Here is a 26,491-nt window from a genome sequence, read left to right as displayed (position 1 = left end):
GTAGAGACAGGACACCTGACCCAAACTAGCCAAAGGGGTATTCCATAGCACAACACATCATGCTCAGTGTATAAACTGGGGGAGTTACCCAGAAGGCCCAGACTGCTGCTCAGGTCAGGTTAGGTATTGGATGATGGGTGATGAGCAATTGTATCTTCCCTTGTTATTTCCTTTATCATTATCATTATTATTATTATTATTATTATTATTATTATTATTATTATTGGTGGTAGCAGTAGTGGTTTCTGTTATACCTTAGTTACTGGAGTGTTCTTATCTCATCCTGTGGGAGTTGCATTCTTTCAGTTCTCCTCTCCATCCCTCTGGATTCTGAATTACCTCCTAGGTTTAAACCACAACACTGAAATTTATAAGATCATAAATATTTAAGGAGTACTTTTGATATGTGTTGCTACTATCCTGCCACATTTGGTGGTGATTTTTCCTGAGTTTTTAGGGAACTACTTTGACTACAAAACAACAGAGACGATAGATAGGGGTTTTGTGAGTCTCCGAGTGAATAGTTTCTAGAGTCCTGTGTAAATGTTATTTGGGACACCTGCAATTGAGACTTCTCAAAATGCAAAAATAGAAATAGCTTATAGAAAAAATATAATTAACCTTAGAGCAGTGATTTGACTAGAAGTATTGGTGTAGGTTCAAGTAGAACACAGCAAGCAAATACATTTCCAGTTTCCTGAGACCTGCAGTGCTGTGTGTTCTAGTCTAGCTAATCTTCTCCCTCCTCCATATATCCCAATTGCATAGGACTTAATTGTTATTAAAATGGTCTTGGAATTATTAAAAAAGATCTGTCTGATTTGTATTACTCACCTCTTTTAGGTTATAAAATTAAAAAGGTAGTGGTGGTGAGTTCTACTGAGGAGAAGAAAAAGGCCACATTCTTCTCTAGGGAAATAGTGAATTAATGTGTAGATGCACTAAATGGAGCCACAGACTCTTCCAGTACTTTCTACAGATGTATCAAACTTGATGTAGGAATGAAAGGATTAAATGTTCCAGAAGGAGTATAATAACAAAGACATAACTAAGGAAAAGAGACTTAATACCATATGCAGCAAAGAGGAAATGAGGTGTAGAAAAAGTGCAATAGATATTTGGTCTTCCAGGTTTTCAAAATTGCATGGGAAATGATAAAGGCCACTTTCCCCTGTGCTCACCAAATGCCACCCACCTCCCCAAGAGACAAGGGTTTTCACACCTGTGTATGTAAAAGCAGCAATGATATGTAGCTAAACATATATATATATATAAAAAGCAGGAAAAACTTTGATGCAAGTGCTCAACAGCACTTGCATTCAGGTGATGCTTTTGCCATTCTTTTATTCTTACTCTATCCAAACACATTCATGTGATAAATAGTAGAAAAGTCTGCATAAGTGATCAGTTTTTTATTTCCAGTTAACCAAATTATCTCAAATATTTCCATATTTTAATGTTATCAACTTGTAAGATATTCCAAGAGCTGAAGGAGAAAACTGGGGGCACTTTTTATTCTGCACTTATTTGAAGAGAAAACACAGAATAGTACTTGTGATTGAAGCAGCAGTATGGTCATAGCATGCTCTGGAAATCAGGAGCTCCAGCATTCTGTTCTTGGCTCAGCCAGCTAAACTTGAGTTAAGAGAAATTTGATCTGAGAGCATTGCTTAGTACTGCACATCAGCTGCCATGTGGAAATGGAACCAATAGCTACCTTACAGCTTTCTATTTAAACTTCTGTACTATGTTTGACAGTTCCCTAAATGTAAACCCATTAATACCAGTTTGCTCAAATTTCGGTAATTGTTTTTGAGAGTTTCAGTGGGGACTTCATATTTTGACAAAGATTTAGATGGATTTAAATGGTATGATTTCAAGGAAACATGTTATCTAGGTCTTGCTTCCAATCACTGAATATACAGTATGCTTTTTTTAAAAAGTCTTTGGTTAAAGACTGGGTATGCTATATATTTAAATAATAGCATTTTATATGCATATTTTTAGAAGTGCCATCTGCATGTAGGTAGATAGAGACCAATAATGAAAATGGATTTCCTTTCATAGCTACTTTTGTCCTTTCAAATAGTGCATTCATCCTCAGTTTGTATTGGCAAATGATGAATTTTTCAATCTCAGCTCTTCCATGGCTGGAAAAATAATTCCCTATTTATTTCTGTTCTTTTAGTGTGTGCCCTACTGCCATTCAACTTTGCAATTCAAGGATAGGAATAGAAAACAGCAGCCTTACAACTGAATGCTGCAGCTGTGGTGCAGTGTATGAGGAGAGACATTATACAGAAAGGCAATTTTTCAGTCTATTCAATGCTTTGGGAAAAACAGTTAACAACAAGCATAGTCATTTGTGTGGAAGGAAAAACGTGCCAGATAGATAGAGTGCATAGGGATTATGTGTCTAAAAATCCTGTCTATTAGGGGTCTCCAAGTGCTTCCTGCAGTAGCAGGAAAAAATCTGTTAGACTTCCAGCTGTACCATCACGTGGGCTGTGTTAATGTAGTCTAATAAAGGATGACATGTAAACAGATAAGCTGTTATTTTAAGAAACTCCTATTTTTGACAAGAGTCAAGAGGTTTGCAAATTCAGAAGCAATGGTGGAACTAAGAAACTTGTCCAAGATGTAAAGTGAAATAGAATATGTATAAAATATTTCCCAAAGTTTTCACTTTTGGGGGATGGTCTGTTACAGATTGAGAAGCTCACTTCTGTCAGTCGTATATAATTGTGGCAAATGATGCCAAAACTGCTCTAATAGTAGGATGTGATGGTAACCTTTGTTTAGATCAGAAAAATTATGGGTCTTTCCATTTGCTATTTGGCATTCAGAACTGTTTGATTTGGGTGCAACTCTGAATATGCATATATCTGATGCATTGATCTCGTAAAGGAATGTCTTCTCTGCATTGATGTGTTGTGCATGGGGTAGTTTGCCATTCATTTCCTACTGGTACACCTCTAAAAGCCATCTTCAGTTGAAGGTAAATGTCCTAGCTGATGTACACTTCTATGCAGTTTCCATGAGCTGAGGCATGAACTTTCCCTAAAAATTAGTTAATGGTGTATATTCTCTACTGAAAGGTAGTGAAATGTTTATTCAACTTTGTTACATTTGACTCAGTGTGTGTGTGTGTATAAAAAAAATATCTTGCTCTTACTTGTACCATTTAATCACATTTCATAAGATAAGAAATGACTGTCTAGCTTGCTATATTATTTTGGGGCAAAGCATTTTATAGTATCTCTTGTGTATACTTACATTAAGGTATGTTAATATACTTATAGATTTACAACAATCCCATGTACTTTTAAAGTTAATCCTGTGGTTTATATCAAACAATATATTTCGTTCCTGTTCAGGCTGTGGCAGAACTTTGAAAAACGTGAATTGCATAAAAGATGTATAGTAGTACAGGCAATACAAAGTAAACCAGGAACGGGAAATGAATTTGACTGTAGCTCTTTATAATCTGTGTTCTTTTTGCTAAGAAGCACAGTTTTAAATAACTACCTTGTAAACAATGGGTTTGCTCTATTCATGTATAAATTGTGGTTACAGCTTGTGTTGAGTAAATTGTCCAAAAATAGAATTTTCTCCAAACTCTCTATACTTAGCTGCACTAATAAAAGGTAAAGTCACAGCAATTTAAAGTCTCACCTGATCTATTGGGAATTTCATGCCCTGCAGGATGATTTCAATTGAATTGCATTGAATTATGGTGGGGAAAAATGAAACATGAGGAAACTACCCGTAATGAAGCAGAAATAAAATTTTAAGTCTTTGAGACTATATACAGATACTGTTCTGTAAAGGAGGACATTGTAGTCCTTCAGTCTCCCTGTTCTGAAGATGAAACTGACTTTTTATAGCTAAGTATAATATCCCGTCCCCCCTGAGAAGAAAATTGAGTGTAGTCCTGTTCCCTCTTTGGGTGGTGCATTGGTTCTACAATTAGAAAACATCCACAAGTGTCAGAGGTGGCGGCATTGCCCAGGAAAAGGTGAAAGAACAGAAAGAATGCAGGAGCAGCTTCAGACATCATTCTGGCATTGTTTGGCCTGAGAAACTGTGCCTGCTCCACCCCTGCCAGTGTTCAAGACCGGTGTCCTGGGTTCAGTTTTTGAGAAAGGGGGGGAGTGAGTCAATGAGCTCTGTGGTTGGGTTTAAACCACGACAGCCAGGTTGGACATGGTCTAGTGGAAGGTGGCCCTGCCTGTGTCAGGGGGTTGCAACTGGCTGAGCTTTAAGGTCTCTTCCAGCCCAAACCATTCTATGATTCTGTGAAAAGCAGTTTAATCACTTGGAAATGGCTCTTAGGGGACAGTATATGAGATCATAGAGACACCAAATCCTTCTGCATCAAGATTGTCAGTCAGATATAGTGATACAGTAGCAACTGCAGGGAGTGTTAAAATGAGCTTTTGGTTTTTAAAGTTTTGTTTTCCTGACCTTGTTAAGATCTAAGAGCTTAGGACATATTTTCTCAGTTGGGTGATAATTGGAATCAGAGCAACAATTAATGGAATATAATAGCTATCATGTGCCTGGATCTCTGTCTCCAGAGGACTGCCAAATTTTGGACTATTCATTCATTTTTTTGCATCCTGATCCAGGGTTTAAAGATTCACAGTCATGAGTTACTAGAAAGTGAAGAAGATGTTCAAATAAGAATATTTAGGTTAAATGTATCCTTAATATATGTGAAGATTAAGAATCAAATACATACCTATTAAGGCTCTCTTTTCATCATGTACTTAGCTTAAACTGTCAAAACTTAGACTAAATTGTCTGCTTTCATTTTGCCCAGTATTCTTTGTCTGTCATCATTTCAATTGACTGCAGTGTTGAAAACCATAGCAGTGTTCTTTGTAATCTTGCTGAAGTCATACTGATGTCTTGACTCAGTTTCCCCATGCTTCCCAGGGCACTATTAAATTCTTGTTTCTGAAGTCCTTCAATAAGTAAAAAAATTCAAGATAGGTCTGAATTTTTTATTTTTCTTACTCATCTAGTCTCAAATCTCTGTAATAGGTTTTTTATCCCTGAAGCTTAGTCTTTTTCAATTGTCATTTGTAATAAAATATCATCTGTGAAGAAAAGAGAGAGTAATTTCCACTTTGTGGCTTCATTTCCTTTCATAGGAACTTGCTACTGGTAATTAGTGCTCCTGGATATTGATGCAACATAATGTGGTGGTGTCTAATGTAAACTTCTATGAGCATTTCAAAGATTAGATTGTCTATGTGTTTGGAAAAAGGGAGGCATCTTATTTTTATGTAAGTAAAACCAGTAGTTCCTTCACCACATCTTATTTCAAAAAAGCAACAAAATATGGACTGTAAGAGATCATCTTGAATAGTAAAGTTTAGATCTGTATTCTGTCCTTCACATAACTCTGTTGCAACTTCATACCAGGTAACAGGGGCAGCATGAAACCTAATTCTCACATACTTTGCATCTATTTAAAAATCTTTGATCTTTGAACTTGTACAGAGAGTTCTGTGAATCTCTTTGTTATCCAAATCACTGTTTTCCAGCATGACAGATCTCAGGAGCAAGGTGACATGATCAGAGCCAGGCCTCAAAGAACTTGAAGCATAGATAAAATTTTATAATTAATGGAAAACATTCCCTGAAGCTAGCATAAGTTTTGCTAAACAGCAAAAGCGCTGAACTTATTTATTCAATGTTGTGCAGAAAAGTGGAAGAATTTGCTTGTAGTTCCAAGATGTTAAAACCCCATAGTGGAAAGATCGCTAAAAAGGAAGTAACAGTGATAGATGGGGTTAAAAAGGAAAAAGAAAAAAAAAAGAAGAGAATGTAAATCACTAACTTCAAGGTGTTGCCACTATTGATTTTTATCCTTAGATGAAATAGTAAAAGAGTGCTTGACAATCGTGTTTCCATGGTTGATAAAGACATAGAAGGTGAGCTGTTGATTTCATCATTACAAATAATGCTGTTCAATTACTGGTGTTTGTCTCTTAAGATCAAAAAAGAGAGACTGCTCCTGAGAAGCTCTGTGTCATCCAGATTCAGTGTCAGAGTATTCTTTGCTTCTGAAAACACCTTATGTGCTTAACATATAGCCACAGCAGTGTATAAAATTATGAGACATAAAATAAACTTTGCTTATTAAATGAAGAAGTTGCTTGATAAAGTTGTGCTGCACCTGGACTGCTCCTGTTCTAGGCTGAGATATCTCCAGCAACTGTGAAGCTCAAACTACTACATTAGTTGGCAGGGACACGGCTAGTTATAACTAGATTTCCATGATAGTCAATAAGAATGTAGAGAAAAAAGACTAGCAAGCCCCAGATTGGTCATATTACAGTGCATCATACAAAACTTCCATTAAGTTCCAGGGCTTGGGGTGTTTGTGTTTTCTTTAGGATCATGGTGTTGAATGCAGATGTTTATTTGCTAAGTTCACTGGGAGCAGAAAGTGATTATTTTTTTAATATTTTCTGCCATACAGAGGTTCAAATTTACTATTACTGTCTTGTACTTTTTAGTTTTAATCAAGAGGTGTAGCTGGAGTATGTCAACTTTATATAGTGAAGCAGTTTTCAACTGCAGGTTGATAGCCTGTGTCTTAGTAAAGATTATAGTCCTCTCTTGAGACTCATTATCCCCTAGCTGTAATGTGATCAACTAAATACAATATTTGTAATGATAATTCCAATTATGTGTAGAGATTCAAAGAGGATAAAAAGATAACAATAAAAAATACTTAGCTGAAATTCATGTTAAATTATTCTAGAAAAGAGCCTCACATGAAATTCCTAAGTTGTGAGTCATCTTATGACCTGAGCTGTCTATTCAAGCTGATCAGTTGTGACCTCTCCATGTTGTTATAAAAGAACTAGAAGCATGTGAAACTTTCTTTTTGACAGCAAAAAAAAACCTGATTCTCACATACTTTGCACCTATTTAAGGTTGAAAACCTGGAGTATTCTCAGATGCAGGCATCTTCCTTCTGCAAAGAAAAGATCAGCAGTTTTAGGAGGGATATTCAAATTTGTTCAATTGAAGTAGTCATGTAGCACTTTTCCTAAGGAATAGCTCAGGCTTCCTAGGGAGCTACTTGCCTTAAAAATGTGAAAACCTTTATTGTGCAGTGCAGCACAAACAAAAAAGTCAAATTTGACTGGCCTCTTCCTGCAAAATCACTGCAGCAGTTCACTACGTGATAGGAAATCGCTCACCCTCTGTGTCCAGTCAACTTCATACTGAGTCTTACATTAGTAGAAATTGTGCTGTTCCAGGCCAAAATTGCCAGTTTTCTGTTAGCCAGTAACATCTTAAGCATCTGTCTTCTCTTCCTCTCTCCTTTTAAACACTGTTCAACAATATTTGGGGCTGCAGATGTTTCTGGAGAAGGAAATATTAAGTAGATCAATTGACTTGTCCTAATTTTTGACATAATACCTAGAGTGAGTTGCATTGATTTTATTTAGTTGTTGTGTAAGTACTGTATTGATCTTAAGAAAGCTGGTTTTATGGCTATGCTATAACTCAGAAGTACTGTTTTCATTAGATTGCTTCCAAGTGGCTTTGCCATATCTGTCCCAATCAGGCCCATTTCTCAAATTTACCTATAAAAGCCTTCCCATGGAATGAATCTTCTGTTCTCCAGAACTTGATTTCACGGTTTTTACAACCAAAATGCTAAAAGAACAATGACATTAATACATGAATTACTGCCTTTTTAAATGATCTCTGTCTTGTAAACAGGTTAAAACACTCAGAGTTTAATAGATGTGGAAATGTTTCTAAGTGAAATTATAAGGGTTTAATCAAGCAGGTACCCCTTAAAGTATTCTGGAAGGTGTCGTCTTATCTCAGTTTTCTTTTGTGAGTAAGGATATAAATAGCATTTTATCAAACAGCTGCATGTACTCAGGAAAGGTCTGCATGGATTGAAAAGAAATATTATGTAAAAGTCAGATTCATATGGTTCATCCACAAGCTGTGCTGTCTTTTATGTATTGTGATTACTTTTGTTTAATGTAAAATAATTATTAAATTTCAGACTATAAATTTAGTACTATATGTGTCAGATGTTCACTTCCTGATCACGTGCATGTGTATTTGTGCGTATATTTGTATGGAAGTATTTGTGTGTACTTTTAAGTCAAAGGCACTCTTTATATATAGATTCCTGTATGTATTTATGTGTGTGCAAGAATATAATGTAATGCTAAAATATAGGTTAAAAGTACCAAGATGCCTAAAGTTGATCCACAGAAAACTGATGGCTCAGTTTCTCTGGATATGCACAGGAAACTTTTGCTCGTATCAATTTACTGATCTTATTTCTTGTATCAAAACTTAAAATCTTCCCATGTCATTCTCAAGTTATTCTGTTTCTGGCAGAATTTTTGGTCCTTATGTGAGGTTATTTTTCAGTTTATTTAAGTGCAGTTTTGCTCATTTGCTGAAGAAGATGATTTGAGATTTAATTTTAAGTCCTTCAGCACTGAGCTAGAAAATCCACATTTTCTGAATTAGCCTTAGCAATTGTCTCAAGTATTACTTTACTGATTTAGTTTTTCTTAAAATCATATCAGCCTGCCATCCTTAATTTTGACAGTGAAGAGCTGGTATTCTGCAAGAACCTTTAAGCAAGAAGTTTTTATGCCAGGGCCCACATTTTAGCAGAAGACCATGTGGCGTGCAGTGCAAAGGTTTACAAGGTATGCTTCAGCTTTGGATGCTGTACCACTGGGAGGCATAAAAAGGGATTTGGGAAGTTCTTCTATGTAGAAAAATCTCTGGACACCATAAAAAGTCATAAAATAAAGCATCCTCCTGAGAAACAGAGTAGTCATTAACAACTTGCTTTGGTTTGGGTATGTGTTCTTTTGGGCTGTTTACTTGTATTTTAAAGGTCAAAGCAAGATGGTCAAAAAATTGTGAGGAAAATGGGGATGTCTTCCTGCTAGTATGAATGCAGGTGCTAGGATTATTTTTTGTTCATTTCTAGTATCAAAGAATCCCAGACTAGTTTGGGTTGGAAGGGATCCTAAAGCTCATCCAGTTACAACCCCCTGCCATGGACAGGGACACCTTCTACTAGACCAGGTTGCTCCAAGCTCTGTCCAACCTGGTCTTAAACACTGCCAGGGATGGGGCGGCCACAGCTTCTCTGGGCAACCTGTGCCAGGGCCTCAGCACCCTCACAGGGAAGAACTTCTTCCTCAGATCTTATATCAATCTCCCCTGTGCCAGTTTAAAGCCATTCCCCCTTGTCCTGTCCCTACAGGGCCTTGTCAAAAGCCCCTCTGCAGATTTCTTGTCAGTCCCTTTAGGCACTGGAGCTGCTCTAAAGGTCTTCCCTTACGGGTCCTTCTCTTCTCCAGACTGAGCAAGCCCAGCTCTCTCAGCCAGTCTTCAGAGCAGAGGTGCTCCAGCTCCAGGAGCATCATCTGGTTGATTACTGATAAGAAACTGCTTTCCATTTAAAATTATGTATGTGGACAGCAAAAAATTGGATACTGCATATAGTAAGAGTTGTGTAGAACAAAATTCCCAGGAGCCATGTGATGATGCCCTGTTTGATGGCTTCACTTTGGCTCAAATGAACAGTAGGAGTAGATGGATGGTGAGTTGGCCTCTCTGCTCATATGCTGCTGTATTGCTTCAGTAGCTACAGAGGCCAGATGATCCCCATCAGGTTTCTGAGGTAACTCGTGTGTAGCGTTGGTATTGAATAAAATGCTTGCTATGCTGTAAATGTCTTTTTTATTGCTGCATGGAGTCAGTATGCGGGTTAAATGTAAAGGACTTTCCTTTGTTTTTTTTTTTGTTTGTTTGTTTTCCTCCCTGAATTCCCAACAGCATAATTTGTTCTTTTATAAAAAAAAAATCTTTTCTTGCTCCGTTACAGTTGTGAGATTTTGTGTATTTTGTTTCACCAATGTGAGGCGCTTAGCTTTTAAACTTTAGATTTTATGCTGACGCATTTTAAGTCTCAGGAGAAAATAAGTGAATATCTGGAACCTGAGAGTCTAGGCCAGAAGATGAGCTTAAGTAGAACAAGAAAATACTAGCACTCAGGAATGAAACTAATATCCTGTAGCTGTTTAATGGATGCATATTAGTTTTGGGTAAAAGCATTAACCTGCTTTTTACCAGTGCTTCTTTCCTATAGTGATGTCTGTCTTAAGGAATCAGAAGGGGGGTTCACTGAGATACTGAATCTTGCTTTGAAATACACCTTTCTGTTCACAATGCTGACATTTTATTGTAATTTTACAGGAAGATAAAGCATGGCATGGAAATTCATTGAGAAAAGGACATTATTTGTAGCAAAAATGTAAATGCAGCATACAACAGAACCAGTCAAAGCCTGAACTGCTGAGACAGATATAAGAATGGAGTGATTCAATACTTTTTATGGACTGGTTCTGCAATAAAAAGAGGAGGGCGAATCTATCCCAAGAAAGACTAAGAAAACCAGAAGAGAAACCGGGAAAACCAGAAGCCACTCAGTCAGTCTATCCTTGGAGGACTAGATCAGTACCAATGTCAGTAATGAGTTGAACACACCCCCTCACAGTGAACACACCCCCTATCTACAGTATGTGTCCTTGGTATACTCTATGGAAAATGATTTTTTTTTGTAAGCTTCATGCTGCTTCTTTAATTGTCATTTCAACAATACACAAGAATTGGCTGATATGATGATAAATAATTGCATCCTTTGCTGGGTTAGAACGTGACTGTTTTCTGTGGCTACAGAAGGAGAAAAAAAAAAGATTTCTTGAGCTTAATATTGTTGCAACAAGCAAAAGTAGATCATAGAATCATAGAATAGTTAGGGCTGGAAAGGACCTTAAGATCATCCAGTTCCAACACCCCTGCCATGGGCAGGGACACCTCACAATAAATCACGCCACACAAGGCTTAGTCCAACTTGGTCTTGAACACTGCCAGGGATGGAGCATTCACTACCTCCCTGGGCAACCCATTCCAGTACCTCACCACCCTAACAGTAAAGAATTTCTTCCTTACATCCAGTCTAAACCTCTGCTGTTTACCTTTCAACCCGTTACCCCTTGTCCTATCACTACAGTCCCTAATGAAGAGTCCCTCCCCAGCATCCCTGTAGGCCCCCTTCAAATACTGGAAGGCTGCTATGAGGTCTCCACGCAGCCTTCTCTTCTCCAGGCTGAACAGCCCCAACTTTCTCAGCCTGTCTTCATATGGGAGGTGCTCCAGTCCCCTGATCATCCTCGTGGGCCTCCTCTGGACTTGTTACAACAGTTCCTTGTCCTTTCTATGTTGAGGACACCAGAACTGCACACAATACTGCAAGTGAGGTCTCACGAGAGCAGAGTAGAGGGGCAGGATCACCTCCTTTGACCTGCTGGTCACGCTCCTTTTGATGCAGCCCAGGATACAGTTGGCTTTCTGGGCTGCAAGCACACACTGAAGCTGGCTCGTGTTTATTTTCTCATTGACCAACACCCCCAAGTCCTTCTCTGCAGGACTACCATGAATTTCCTTTTTGCCCAACCTGTAGCTGTGCCTGGGATTGCTCTGACCCAGGTGTAGGACCTTGCACTTGGCATGGTTAAGCTTCATGAGGTTGGCATCAGCCCACCTCACAAGTGTGTCAAGGTCCCTCTGGATGGCATTCCTTCCCTCCAGCGTGTCAACCGGACCACACAGCTTGGTGTTATCGGCAAACTTGCTGAGGGCACACTCAATCCCACTGTCCATGTCAGTGACAAAGATGTTAAACAAGACCGGTCCCAACACCGATCCCTGAGGGACACCACTCATTACTGGTCTCCAGCCGGACATTGAGCCACTGATCACAACTGTGCATGTGGCCATCCAGCCAGTACTTTATCCATGAAGTGGTCCATCCATCAAATTGATGTCTCTGCAGTTTAGAGACAAGGATGTCATGAGGGACAGTGTTGAATGCATTGCACAAGTCCAAGTAGATGATGTCAACCATTCCACCCCTGTCCATCAGTTCCATAGCCCCATCATAGAAGGCCACCAAATTGGTCAAGCAGGATTTCCCCCTAGTGAAGCCATGCTGGCTGTCACCAAGCACCTTGTTGTTTTTCATGTGCCTTAGCATGATTGCATTTCACCAAAATGCTTAGTTAGAAAACACATTGTGATGATTTTTCTCTTTGTTGATACGGATTGGGTAGCACTTTGTGTGTTACAGGTACGTGGTTACTGTGTGTTCTTTAAAATTGCTGTGAAATAACACCCAGCTGCTTTGGTTTGATCTTAGTGAGTGATGTAGAAATCAATAATTTTAAGTTATTTTTTTTAATTATTAAACAGACCTCATTTTTTCTTTTGGATTTTTTTTTAAATTTTCCTCTAATCATTCTGGTCTTCCTAATGTAGTCCTGCAAGTGTTAAAAGGGAGAAAATTAAAACAAAACTTTGCTCTGACCTTTGTTTTTTTTTCTTCTGTTATTTTTAATGATGCTTTAGAGTGTATATTTCTCATTCTAATACTAATTTTCTTTTAAAGTTTGATTACGTATACTTTCATACAGCCCAAGTGATACTACTTTGTTCCATTCAATTAAGGTTGACTTTAAAATAGCGCTCTTCCATTTTCATGCTGTTACTCTTCATTCCAAAGGTGAATGGAGGAGTCAGACAGGACACTCAACACTGAAGTGTGAAGTGCTGTTAGTCTTTGCAAGCCTATAAGCACAAATATGTATTTATGGAGAGAATTCAAAACCATGTGCTTAAAAGAAAGAGACTATTGATATTTGGTAGGTGGCTAAGAGTGAGAAATGTTTGTCTTTTATAAGGACTGCAGTCATCTTTAAAACACATGAATAACGTTTATTTTGTGATTCCTAAAGTAAATGTCTACTTTCTGTTGTCTTTGTTTTTGATTGTGGTTTGTTGTTTGTTTTGGCTTTAAAAAAAAAATCTCAGGATGTAGGGCTTCTTAATTTGCAAATAGTGTAAAAACAGTATTTGTAGCTGATAATTTTAATAAACAACTAACCAGCTGTGCAGCTGTATACCTCTTCTACTTTCAGGCTTCAGCAGAGGCAGTTCAAGCCTCTTCAGGTCCCACCAGAAGTTTGTGAAGTAGCGGGACAGTTAGTTTCATCTGTTGACCTTTGCATCAGGATCTCTGAAGTGTTTGCTGAGTCTCATCTGTTTGAGCTGTGGTAACAACATCACCTCTGCAATGATTGCCTTTGCTGCAGCGTGGGCCATGACAGCTTGGTTGGCTATTCTTCACTAGGCCCTCATCAAGATGCTGATTTTTCTGTGGCTTGGATTCCCCTTTTCTTACTTGCTATATACCTTATTTGCATGGTTAATCAGTTATTCCAAATAACAATGAGTAGAATCAGTTCTTAAAGCAAAATGAGCTAGTATCACATATGTTAAATATCATAACAGGGGATAGGACCACATACCTGCCTGGCATGCCAGGCATAGTTACTTATAATTTCCAGAATTATTAGTCTATGAATCTGTGAATTTGAATCTTGAACTTGTAGGAATTTGGAATGGCACAGCTTTAGGTGTGATGTGGGGTTTGGATTTTGAGAAATAATTACAGATTCCAAGACATGCAGTTGTTGGAGCAGTTAAGATCATGAAAAGATTGCTCCTCTGAAAATCCAGCTGTGTTCAGAAGTAGTGACATAAAACATACTACTTTTGAATAGTATGTGTAGTCAGTTGTAGCTTTAAGAAGCGTTCAGCAGAAGTACACCTTCTGTGACCTGGAGCCAGATCTCTAAGATAGTTCTGAGAAGAATATGAGCATAAAAGTTATTAAATTTGCTGGGCAGATGCATTACTTAGATTGCTTTTCTATGACTGACAGACCAATATTCTACTTGATATCATCAGATTGGGTAAATTGCATTTTTACATCCTTTCTTTTCCAAGACAAGTATTAATGTGAAATCTGCTGACTGTCAAATTTGCGTTCTTGTCCAAACCTATTAAGACTTAGTTTCAACAAAACTAAAAAGTAAAAATCTAATAGGTAGTGAAATATAAAGAGCTGTTGAATAAAAAAATAAAGGGATGGGAGAATGATGAAAAAATCCTGCACACATTTTTGTGGGTACTCTCTTCATATATTTTGTGCAATGTGCAATAACTTTCATAAAGGGGATTACAGTTTCTAAATGTTTCATTCCATGACCCTAAAGTAGCAAAAATCCCAGGCTTGGAGCACCCCTGGTGCTGAATCTGGCCAGAAGCACCATATTAGTCTTATGAGGTTTAATATTGTGGCTTCAAGGACTAGAGAGCAGAGAGAGAAGATGAACAAATATTTATGTGTTTAAAGTATTTACCTATGTGGTTATAATGTAATGCAACTTGCATTTTATATGATGGTGAAAGCCACCAACCACAACAAGACTTGTTGTGTAACACTTGCTTAGCATTAAATGAGTGTAATTCCGTAAGTAATTTCAGTTAAGCTACCTGACTACAGCAGTGTTTGGACCTGTACTGAAGAAAATATGTGTCATCTCCTGCACTGTGTTTGTGCTTATTGTTTTTTCTAGACTCTTACTAGCTTATTTTGCTCTTTTCATTTCACTCCAGAATATACACTTAATGAGCACATATTTGACATGCTTGGCCTCTTGCTTTCTGTGTAAGCCTTTTCCCCTTATGGGAACAGTAAACAGAATTGAGCTGTTCTACATCATTTACCTCTCCCTGCCTTTGTAGAGGAGGTATCATTCGTATCTTTTACTTGTGTGTGCAGGCATGGATTTTCTTAAAATAGTGTATGGATAAATAATATGTATTTGTCATTTATTTTTCTTTGCTGCATTTCCTGGTACTTTATTCAGCTAACAGACTCCTTTAGGATTGAGAAGCCTTTGCTGTTGGGGGAAGGGTACAACAATGCTCTCCATAGTTATAGCTGCATGCGCCAGCTCCCACAGATGCAATTTCAGTCTGAGTCATGAATTTCATGCAGCTGCATAGAAATTTCTGTGTTTGTTAATTCAAGGCTCTACACAGGAATGGTTGACCTCATGCATAGTCTTCTTAATTACTTCCCCTCTCCTCCTTTTGCCTTACATTTTTATGTTGTTTTGTACATAGCTTTGTCATCACTTATTGTGTCAGTGTGTCTCTGTGGTTAGCCAGCACTGCTGTCTGTGTGTGAGGGGGTGTGTTCAACTCATTACTGACACTGAACGCACTGATCTAGTCCTCCAAAGATAGACTGACTGAGTGGCTTCTGGTTTTCCTGGTTTCTCTTCTGGTTTTCTTAGTCTTTCTTGGGATAGATTCGCCCTCCTCTTTTTATTTAGGGATGTGAGAGGTATCAGTCCTAACCAGATGAGATTTTTAAAGCATTTGTGGTAGTCCTCTGGATTCATAACTGTCTTCAATTTTTCCAATTAAGCAGCATGTAGTGTTTTCCTGTCTCCGTTCTGAATCTGGAAGGAATCAGGAAAGTGCAAACAGGCATTAGTTCTAATATAATTTTATACATCAGTTGCCACATTCAGCAAAATATTTTACATCATGATAATCTCAAGCAGGAACATAAATATTCTTTATGGACATTCATAGTCCTCTGAATATTTTGTCAGCTTTGATGCTGAAACGGGAAAAGTGGAGAGTGATCTCTTTCTTATTCCACAGATTTTTTTTTTTTGGTTCTATTTTTAGCATGAAAGGTCCTCTGAAGGTTTATGTAAATCAATATAAAAATAATTGCTATTATGATTAATATGCTTATATTTTAGCTCACAAAATAAGATCATAAATCTAGAAAATGGCAAGTTTGTTTCTCATATAGCAGTTTCCGGTCCTAAAAATACCTTGCCAATGTCTGTAGACTGCTCTTAAGCTACAGAAAACACAGCTAAGCATATTTTGTAAATACTATTTTGAGTTAGATACAATTGTGAGTGATAACATATTGACAATTGATACTGGGTTTTTTTTATAATGATTAAAATAAGGGAAAACAAACTTACAGAAAATTTCCATCTGCAAACCACTCCTGTGCTAATTCTTGCTATATTACACCATTTGCAGTGTAACTAAGCATTACAGAATGCAATGTGTACATTTAAACTTAACATGTCACCAATGTAAAGCTAGTGTAGTAGACTGACTGGAACGCTGTATTTTTATTTTGGACATTTTCTAAAAATGTAAGCCTCTTGGTCTTATCAAGACTTGTCTAAAGATGATTAAGGGACAGTTAAAATAGATAAAAAACAGAATGAAATGTGTTCTGCCATTTGTCCTCTGCTTTGGGAAGGTGAAAGTACGGCAAAGAAAAGCAAGATGCTCATTTCAGGATGCTAATTCCACATGCTAAGATGGCAAAATAGCTGAACTCATGGCTGAGGTTCTGATTTATAGTGCTCATAGTAACTTGAACTGAATTGATTATGACCTAATTTATGAAAACAGGTTTAGAGAAAGCTTTGGTATCAAGCACTCTGAAACTAGTTTTGTTGCAGAACCAAAAGGGAAGTTAATAAAAAATAACAGAACTTTTTTTTTTTTAAACATTTAGATACAGTAAATGGCCCTGGCACTTTGAGGCAAATTACTTTTTGATGCTTGCACATCAATACAGCTATTCAGAGAACATTATCAGTGATAGATGACATTTGGAATGTGCACAAAAGCAGGATGCCAGGAGATAAGAGTAAAGACATGTGCTTTGATACTTCAAATATCTGGGGCTTTGTCCTTTTAAGTATAATTCAGAATTGTGCTCTGTGTAATTTCAGTTACACAGTATAATCTCTATTGTTTAATTATATGAGGTAAATGATCAACAAATTCCCTTTGTGCTTTGCAGAACATCCATACTGAATCAAGTCATCAGCGTGAAAAAATGTGATAGTTTATCTAGAGAGAAATATATTTTGTGGGAATAATTTCAAAGAACATTGCTTTATTGTATAAAGTACTTCTAAAAATTACTAACAAAATGTTTCTTCTGTAATATTAAATTGGTACTGGTTTAGAGCATGGCTCCAAGTATCACTGATGCCGTCCCTTGACTCTGAGATATTGACTCAAGTCATATGCATGGCATCATTAAGGAAAAGGAGATATTCCTGTCAGAAATAGAAGTTAATAAACAGATGATCAGGAAGGTCATCACCTTCTATTCCACATGTTCTTAGAGGAAGGTTGTCCCATGTCCTCTTCATTGAATAGGCTTTCTTGTAAGTACTAAGGAATGTTGTCTTCAATTTTTTGTATGATGGTCTTTAACTTCAGTTTTTCACCAAAATATTATTTATTGGGTTTTATTTTTTCTGAAAATATTTAGTTAGCTTAAACGCGTGAAAGTACAAGGTGTCTGCATCTTATATTCCTGTACTAAGCTTCAATAGGCGGAAACACTTTTCAATAACATGGAAAACTAGCTTTTTAAGATATGCTCCTTTCTTCCTCCTTTCCCAAGATGAGTGATGCTGGCATTAAAAAGTAAATGCACTGTCATGGGTAGGTCAATAATTCCTGAAGAAATTGTGTTAATGACTCAATTAACTGGCTAATGGGGTCAGGCCACATCAAGGCTGAAGACAACTCATGTCTTGCCAGCTTCAGTTATAGGTAGACCTTGTGTTGCTGCCTGCACCTGACATAGTGGGACAGTGGGCGGTATTTAGAATACTCCTGATGTTTTGAAAATGCATGGATGTGGTTTATGGTTTTGCTACATATATGCTGACTGGTAAATTGTTATCATGATCTGTTTTATCAAGCTACAAAAGAAAGCAACCTCATTTCTACTTCATCTGTTCCAAAGACGAAGCCATCATTGTATTGTCTCCTGATAAACACTACTCTTACAGAGATCTCACCTTTCAAACCTTGTAGCACCAGAGATAGTGCCTGCATTGATTTTTTTTAATTAAAAATCATAACTTAGGAAGTGCTGAAATAGCATAACATGTATACTTGTGAAAATCACTTTGTACTCCATGTAAGTGGGAACAGAGACAAGAGAGTATTACCTAGTACCTGTTATGTAGGTACTTACCTCTCAGTGTATTGAACAAGCACAGCACGATGGAAATATGTTTCTCTCTACCTCATAGATCTTGATTTCCTGATTGAAAGACCTTTCAAAACAGGTGATGTGTATTTGATGTCTGTAGATGATACTTGCAAAACTAATTTTAAAGTTAGATATATTGGTGAAAAAGTTTTGTAACAGTGAATATTCAGTGCACTGCCACTGAGAGAATTCTGGAGACAGAGCCTATTAACATTAAATTGAACCTGAGTGATATGACTACAGAGAGAGCAGCATAAATGTGTTCCTTAGTCATCTCCTGCCCTTCTCTTTTTATAAATATGCCATTTATGTTTTAAAGACAGATGTTGACAATTCTGAATCTAAAATATGCTTAATGCAGCATTTCCTCCCCTGCTGCTGGTACAGCAGGAAAAGTGAAGCTGTAGAACAGACTGTAACCAGTATGACCCTTCACTCCTCTGCTGATAGAGGAGCTTGTGTTTTTCGGAGTCAGAAATGCATTTTATGTTTAGATTATTGTTATCTACATGTTTGGTTGCATTCAGCATGCTCTTTCCATTTCTGTCACCTTTAATAGAGCTCTCACTGAGGGCTTTTTCTTTTGCAGCATCATCAGCTGCTTTTCACCATTCTGTTCACAAATGTTGAACAAATGAAAAGTAGGAGCTTCAGGCTTACATCTGCCTTATGAGGTGTTCTGCTTTATTGGTCCCACAAACCATCCCCGGGGCACACAGCCACCTCTACTAAAAGGAAAGATCAAAGAATTGACACATTTTTTCTCTAGGTAATCCTGCATGGCATAGGTAATTAGCCTCAATTCAGATGTAAATTTTCTAAAATGGGATGCTGTATTTAATATGTTGCTATGTTTTTAATTAGAATAGCTGACACAGAAAGATTTGGGAATGGCATTTGCTTTCCCATAACAAAGTCCTGTTGAAATGATTGGGAAGGTGTATCTGCAAAGTAAATCAGTCCAGTAAATATTTTTGTGTATCATTTTCTCATCAGGAGCTATCTTGTCTCAGAGATAAGGAAAATAAATGGCCCTGACCTCTTTCAATCCAAAAGAAAAACACCCTGGAAAAAATTGATACTTGGTCCAGTACACTGGTTCACTGCTGTAACATAAAAATCCACTGTTCCTGACTGCTGGGAGTTTGAGAGAATTTTTTTCCCCATTGAGCTATTTAAATCATGCATAGGAAATATTGAATGTACCAACATTCGATATAGTATTTGAACCCTGTAAACAGTAATAGTCATTCAGGAATGTTCTTTTTTTTCTAAAACATTTTTGTTGTTCCGTGGATATATATTTGCAAACTCTGACAGAATATTAATATTCAGATGTATGTATGTATGAACAAGTGTGAAAAGTTGCCCAATTTCAGTTATTCAGTTATTCCAGGTGAAAAGAAAAGCTTTGGATTAAGGAAGTGAAGCAAGTTCTCAGGCATTAGAGAAGTATCAGTATGCTATAATCTGCCTTTTATTTTCTTCTGATTTTATTGGTACATGAAGGTGACAGCAGGAAGAGACAAGCTGTGTTACTGGTCATAGTGAAGACTCTAAATTCCACCTGCAAAGAGAAGGAATGAGGCTAGCTGCCAAGTAACTCTTCTCCATTAATGAATTGCAGTGTTCTAGGTTAGCATCACTCTCCAAGTGCTTCTAATTGCAAGCACAAGGCAAGAAATATATCTCACCTTAGATGAATGCTGTAGAGCAAAACCTGCTGTGTCTTCAAGACACACAATTCAAAACCCAGGATAAAAGGGATGAAAAACAAACCCCACATCTTTAAACGTGAAAATAGTATATTAAATACAGTAATAATTACTAAAATGAATGTATTTGATCAGAACTTTAATGAGCTTTTCAGACACTTTTTCAACCTGAAAAAGTTAGTCCCAGAGGCTGCCAGATAGCTGGTGCCTGAGGAACTGCGTTACGATTTTCTCTTGAATTCAGAGCACAAGTATTTCTAATAACATTCATGAAAGATTGAGCCCTAAAGTGACTTGATTCCTTAGATCTTTTTAATATAAAAGACTGTGATGGAAAAAATCAGCATCTTAAATCATTCTGTAAAAATGTTATAAACCACAGCAGAGGTTCTTTAATCCTGTTCAGAATACTAATGGTTTGTCAATGAGGACATCTTAAGGATGTCGTCATCCATCAAGGATGGATGTCCATGAAGGAGGACATCTTAAATCCAGCTGCCTTTGAAGACATCTTAAATACTTCATCCTGGGTAGGAGAGAATAGTTTCATGTCAGTCTTGATATTTCTGTGCTTGCCCTGTGTTCTAAATGTGGAAGAGCCAGTTATCTATGGGGTTTGGTCTACAACTAGGTATCTAGGCAATTGCCATGCAAATACTAATCCCGATGGCAACTAGACTGTGAATTAAACCTTCCTATTAAGTCATTAAACTTTAATATTTAACATTTTCAATGCAAGCTATCAAGGGTTTGTGCTTTAGAGACACAAATCCCACTTAAAACAGTTTTGTAGGGATGAGCTTTTGTTGAGAAGCCAGTGTTTCTATGTGGAAACATTAAAAATTTCAAATATATGAAAAGATTGTGAGACAAGAGTGTGCGTGAGGAAGACTAGATCAAATATGAGTTACTGTATATACACAACATATATTATCTACAAAATATAATATATATAAAATGCAATATTGCTATGCAACTGATGAAATATTTTTTTTTAGCTATAAAAAAAACTTCTGGCTGCCTCTGAACTTTTGTCTCCCAATCAGTGTTAAGCAGGCTCCTTTTTACATCCTGCTGTCTTCCAGTTTGGGTGGAATCAAATCTCAACATGTGCTACAGGGTTTATTCTGTATTATACTTCTAGTGTTTTTTACATGATCAGGTGAGAATGACATGACTAAAAATTTACAGTGTATAATTAATCCAGTCCAACATGCTGCAATGTATTAGCTTGTTGTGACTTTAAATATATATTTATATATATATGTATTTACCATCTCAAGTTTCAATTTAGAGAAATAAATAGAGATTGGGGGAAAAAACCAAATACTTAAAATGTATACTTTACATTATTGTTATTCTACATCTCCTTACTGTGATTCATTTAACATTGTGCTGTTGTGGTTTTATGCAATGCATAAAAGCAACTGTTTAATGATGCAACAAACCAGAGTTATATTCATGCCTAAAAGGCATCTACAGCTTCATGCTGCTTCATGAGTTCAGACCAAATGAAACTTCCTTAATGGAGAGGTTTGGAGGTGATGCACAGGGACAGCAGAGGCCGCCTGCAACAAACTTGTCAGGACTTGAATAGCAGGGGTGCATGAATTATCAATGTTATCTGATAACTGTTGATTAACTGATAAAGCACTGACAGAAGACAGTGTTGTTGAATTTCAGCTGTACACCAGGGGATTATATGGGGCACAACTGCAGGACATGCTGTGTCTCATGCGTAAGGAATTGCTTATTTGCTAGAGCAGAAACCTTCATATCAACTTAGACTATTGCTGTGCTTAACTGTCATATATATGCACAAAGACAAGGGGATACCAACAAAACCTGTTTTTCTTGGGAGGAAGCTCTATATGCTTAGCTATATATCTGACCCTGTCCTTTCTTTTCAATGTGTGCTTCCATATTAATGTTTGGAAGAAGTCGTTGACACAGCACTTCTCAACCTAGAAGGAATCTACTCAGTTCATTAGAAAATTGCATTGTTACTTCCAAATTCATGCAGTTAGTGTGTTTCTAAATACTTGTACCTGTGTCCTGTGGCACCCACCACATAATTGTAGCTAAAATCTCAGATACGATATTTTAGCGTGTTGCTTATCAACTCCTTCAGCTCATCTGGACTACCTGTAATTCAGAACTAAAAATAGCAACTTCTGTGGTGAAAGTGGACTTTTCCCAGAAATTCAGAGCTAGAAGGACAATTGTGCTTTCTGAGTTTAGATCCAGACAGATGTGAAAAGTGTGCAATTCATATATGCATCAGCACTAAAGTACATTGGTGGGACAAAGTCCTTCACCTGTTTGGCACACTTGACCACTGAAAATCTTGGGGGGGAAGACTCAAAGCATCCTCAAGAATATCTAAGGATGCTTAAAAAAGACAGTGTCTTCACTGATCATAAAGAAAGTAGAAATGTAGTTCTTCAGGTCTTATCTGAAAAACCTCACATAGCAGAGTGCAGGAAACTCAATTTACCTGTCCCACAAAGATGAAGGGCTGCACCAACCCTGCTGGCATTAAAGCAGTCACTGTTTAATGCTGCTAAAACATTTTTCAACACGATGAAGTACAAAGCTAATATCCAAAGCAAAATGGATACCAGTACATGGTGATATCAGATAACTCCAAATATTGGATTTTGGTCTGTTACTGCCTTCTCATTTCCCTCCTAAAGGTGCAGTGAACCACTTTGGTTTAACAGGAGATGGAAAACAGTTCATCATGGCAATTGGCCCTGACATTCCTGATAAGTCCACGCTTTTGTTGTTCTGGGCTTTGTTTTTTTACTGTTCACTTTTTTTTTGTTGTTTTTAATAGGACGCCCATAAGAGAGAAATGTTCCTGTAATGAGCAGGGGCTTCTCATAGTAGGGTTTGTGCTATTCATCAAGGGGAGGCAGAGCCAGATTTATCTTGTATACAACAAACAACCTCTGTCAGACCTCAGATAGATGTGTGAATTGAAGTTGGTTGCTGGAAATAATTTTCTGAGAAAGTGATTTTCTTTCCTTGAACATACCTTGTGTCCTCATGATTTCAAAGACTAGCAGGCAAACAAACCTGTTTTGTACTGTTGTTTGTACATTATATAGTTTGTTCACCCTGGGTTGACATCCTGATGCTGTTTCAAAGAGCTAGTACTGGTGTTTCACATTATGAAACATAAACATAAGAGTATTAAAGCACTTATCTGTGTGACCAGAGATCAAAGTAACTTAACCTCAGGAAATCGTATCTGAAAATTTGTGCCTTTTACATCATGGCATAGTTTGACCTTTCCATTAGAGAATATATGATACATCAGCTAAACATTAATCCCCATAACTTCAGATTTACAGTGATGATAACCCCCTTTAAACGGAATGCAGGGATAGTATGTCACACTTAATGCCTATAAACTGTGACTCTTGCCTCATAAGGTACTGTATATGCTAAATAGAAAAACAATATTACAAAAAATATAACATGTAGCTACGTAACTAATGATTTAAATAAAATGAGTTTGCAGAGAAGGAAAGAACTAAAACTGCAACTGTAAAAGTGCTTCTGTTGAGTTTTCAAGTTTATACTTTGTGCTTTTCTCTCTAAGTCTTTCTGTGTTTTGTGATGGAGATGGGAATTAAAAAAAAAAAGAAAAAAAACACTACTAAAAAACCTTCTATCACACCTTTTAGCCATTATCCATTGATACTGTAGAGAGAAAGAGATAGGAGAGGGAAAGAGACCTCCATTTTACTGAGCTAAAAGTCAGTAAAATTATTTAACAACATGAAAAGAAAGGACCTCTGGCATCATGGCTCTTGTTTTCTAAGAATGTGAAGGTAGTCACAGTCTTCTGTATTTTACTTCCTTCTCTCCCCCTTCTCTGAAGAGGTGATGTGCTCAGTCTGTCATGTTAGGGATTGCTCCTTTTGTAATAACATGGGTGCTGGCTGCTGGCCTTTGATTCAGGAGAAAAAATGATAAAAATGGAGGGATTATTTTCTAAAGTTGGGAATATAAAGAAATATATATGCCTCTAGCCAGCAAGAAAGGTTGGGTTTTTGTCTTGCAGGTTCCAAAAGCATGATGGCAGAGCAGCTATGATGCTACAGCTTTTTCTATGTGCTTTTGTGTCAGTGGGAGATCTTTAGGCAACCTAAATGTAGGGTTACTGTCAGTGTTCATAGAATGAATTCAGCGTCTGTTAAGCCTGGTCTTATGTATTGAAAGTAATAGTAGAATAATATCAGAACGCAAACAAAAGATGGGAATGTTATGTCAGTGTAAGGGGAAAAAAAAAAAAATGAACTGCCAGGGACTGACTGAAAAATCTATTTAGGAATGAGGAAAAAAGCTTTTTATTTTCAATATGGAAGCTCTATGAGGAATATCTTAGCAAATCTGACTAGTTGTCACTGAGAGTTCTCATGTTTTTTGAGGACACAGAATAGACACTGTACTTCAGTGTGGTATATTTCTTGAGTGCAGGTACCAGGACAGTAAGAATTGACTGCATGGAAAGAGACGACAGGTTTCTTGCAGATGTGGCAACTGCTGCCAGCAGTTTCCTGCACCTGAATTTAGGGATGCACTGAAACTACTGGTACAAAATGAGCTAAAAGAATTAATAAATTCAGAGTTAGCTACTACAGTTACTTGACTGTTATGATTGCATGTAAACACTCCAGCTAACAGTTTGTGCTATAAGCGTTCTAAGATAGTAAAATAAATTAAAATACCTATTTATTTTGAATATAAAAGTATTCTTTCTCTAAACCTAAAAGGCCATCTCTATTTAAAATAATTATGCCCTATAATTTAAGAAGAGGCTATTAAAGACATGTTTGCAGATACTTAACTCATTCCTTAAGCTTCTATACTTTTTTATTTTTTAAGGTTGAAATATAAAGATCTTTTTCATCAAACTACTTATCAAGAAATGAAATAATTGTAATAAAAACTGTGTAAAATTCTGGTTAGTTTAACTTTTTTGTTGTTATTCTTTGAAGGATACTTAGTAGGATATAGGAAGCATCATCTTGAACCCTTATCCAAAACTTTGAAGTCAGAATTTCTGTTGTGACTCAGTAAGTGTTTATAACTTAAAATTTTAATTGATAGATTGATCTGATTTTTAATAGTCCCTTTCTATCAAACTTACAGAGTATGTATCTGATCAGAATTTGTTTTGCCACATTTAATTAAGAATACCCAACAAACTAGGCTCTCTGACACTTCATGTGTTTGTATTGGTATACTCAGCATTCTACTATAGAAAATTACCACTAATAATCAGGATGCAAAGCTATTTTTAACACTGATGTGATTTTTAAAATAACATCAAATCACTCAAATTGTAAACAAGAAGTTGTCATCTACCTCTGACAAACTCCTGCTTACTATGCTCTTGATAATTGTAATCTTTGATGCTTGCTCTCATTTATCACATTATCAAGTGCAAATTAATTAAATCATTACTATTTTGCCTGCATTCTGGTAACTGTGGTGTTTGTTTTGTTGCTGATAGACTGCACAGATAATGAAACAGAATTGGTGAATCCTCTTAAACCTCCAAAATGCAGTCCATCCCCTAACTTACAATGCTTTTATCAAGTTTTGATCCTGAACAAATTCTTTCAACTATATTCTTTTCCAGGCTACTTTGGCACAAAATGTGAAAATTGTGACAACTGTCTACTAAATTTATGTCCTGCTGAGATGGTAGGAATTCAGTTCTTTGTGTTCTGGGTTGCTGCAGGCTCTTCTCAAAATAGCACATGTAGAAATTACTAGTACCAATAGAAGTATTTCTTATAGCAGCTTAGGCTTGGCAAAAGGAAGATCAATGAGTAAAAAATGTAAGGATTGCAGGTCATTCTTACTTTGGATCTGAAATATGAGTAGAGTCTGTTACCTAAACCAACCATCACCAAGCTTTAGGGGGACTGAAGAATACTTAAACTAGTTGGTCAAAACCAGACTTCCTGGGTTAATTAAGTGTGGTTCCTTAATGCAAAAGTGCCTTTGGCACAAGTGTTTGGCCATCACCCCAAGAGGTGATGCTGATCTTTTGTGTGAAACCGGTCTCTTCTACTGTGTAATCACAGTACAACAAAGCTCTTTAGATATATCCCTGGTGAGCAACAAATGCATTGGGTGTGCTTCATCTCTTTGGTCTCTGTTTGATTTATCTCTGTTCATCTTGTATCTGCTACTTAATCCCCTTTGTGCAGAGCCAGTTGTCATGTTCTGCATTTCTACAGTGGTTAGTATGATAAGGTGCTGCTCTGTGATGAGCTACATCATTTTCAAACGAAGAACAAAAAGTAAGAATGTGAAACTTAGCAGAGTGATATTTCTTCTCTCTCCATACACAGCCCTTTGTAAATCATATTTTGTAAGGCAGAATCTGGATTGCTTCAAACTTACATCCCAGTTCTTTTCTGCTGCATTAAGAACTGTGGGTACCTGTGTCAAACAGCTGGAAAAGATTTATTGTTTCTGCAGCAGTGCTTATTGGTGCACTATAGGTAGTGACCCTGAAACATCTGAAAAGATGTTATTTTTATTTTTATATATCTTTATTTTGAAATTGTGCAAAGGAGGTTTCAATGGAATTTTAGTTTCTTTGCATTTGCTTTAATAAGAAAAGTTGTTGTTTTTTTTTTTTTTTTCAAGAAAACCTCCAAGCTTTTAATTTTGGAAATAAAGT

The 26,491-nt window shown here is 37.0% G+C and overlaps 1 protein-coding gene across 2 annotated transcripts in view; it reads left to right on the top strand.

Moving 5' to 3' along the window:
• Positions 1-26,491, top strand: part of LUZP2 (leucine zipper protein 2) — a 179,311-nt gene that overhangs the window by 89,824 nt on the left and 62,996 nt on the right. The window lies entirely within an intron of this gene.

This window comes from Melopsittacus undulatus, chromosome 8, assembly GCF_012275295.1.
Source record: "Melopsittacus undulatus isolate bMelUnd1 chromosome 8, bMelUnd1.mat.Z, whole genome shotgun sequence".
NCBI classification, from domain to species: Eukaryota; Metazoa; Chordata; class Aves; order Psittaciformes; family Psittaculidae; genus Melopsittacus; species Melopsittacus undulatus.
The sequence above is the reverse complement of the archived record's forward strand: the minus strand, read 5'-3'. Positions and strand labels throughout refer to the sequence as shown.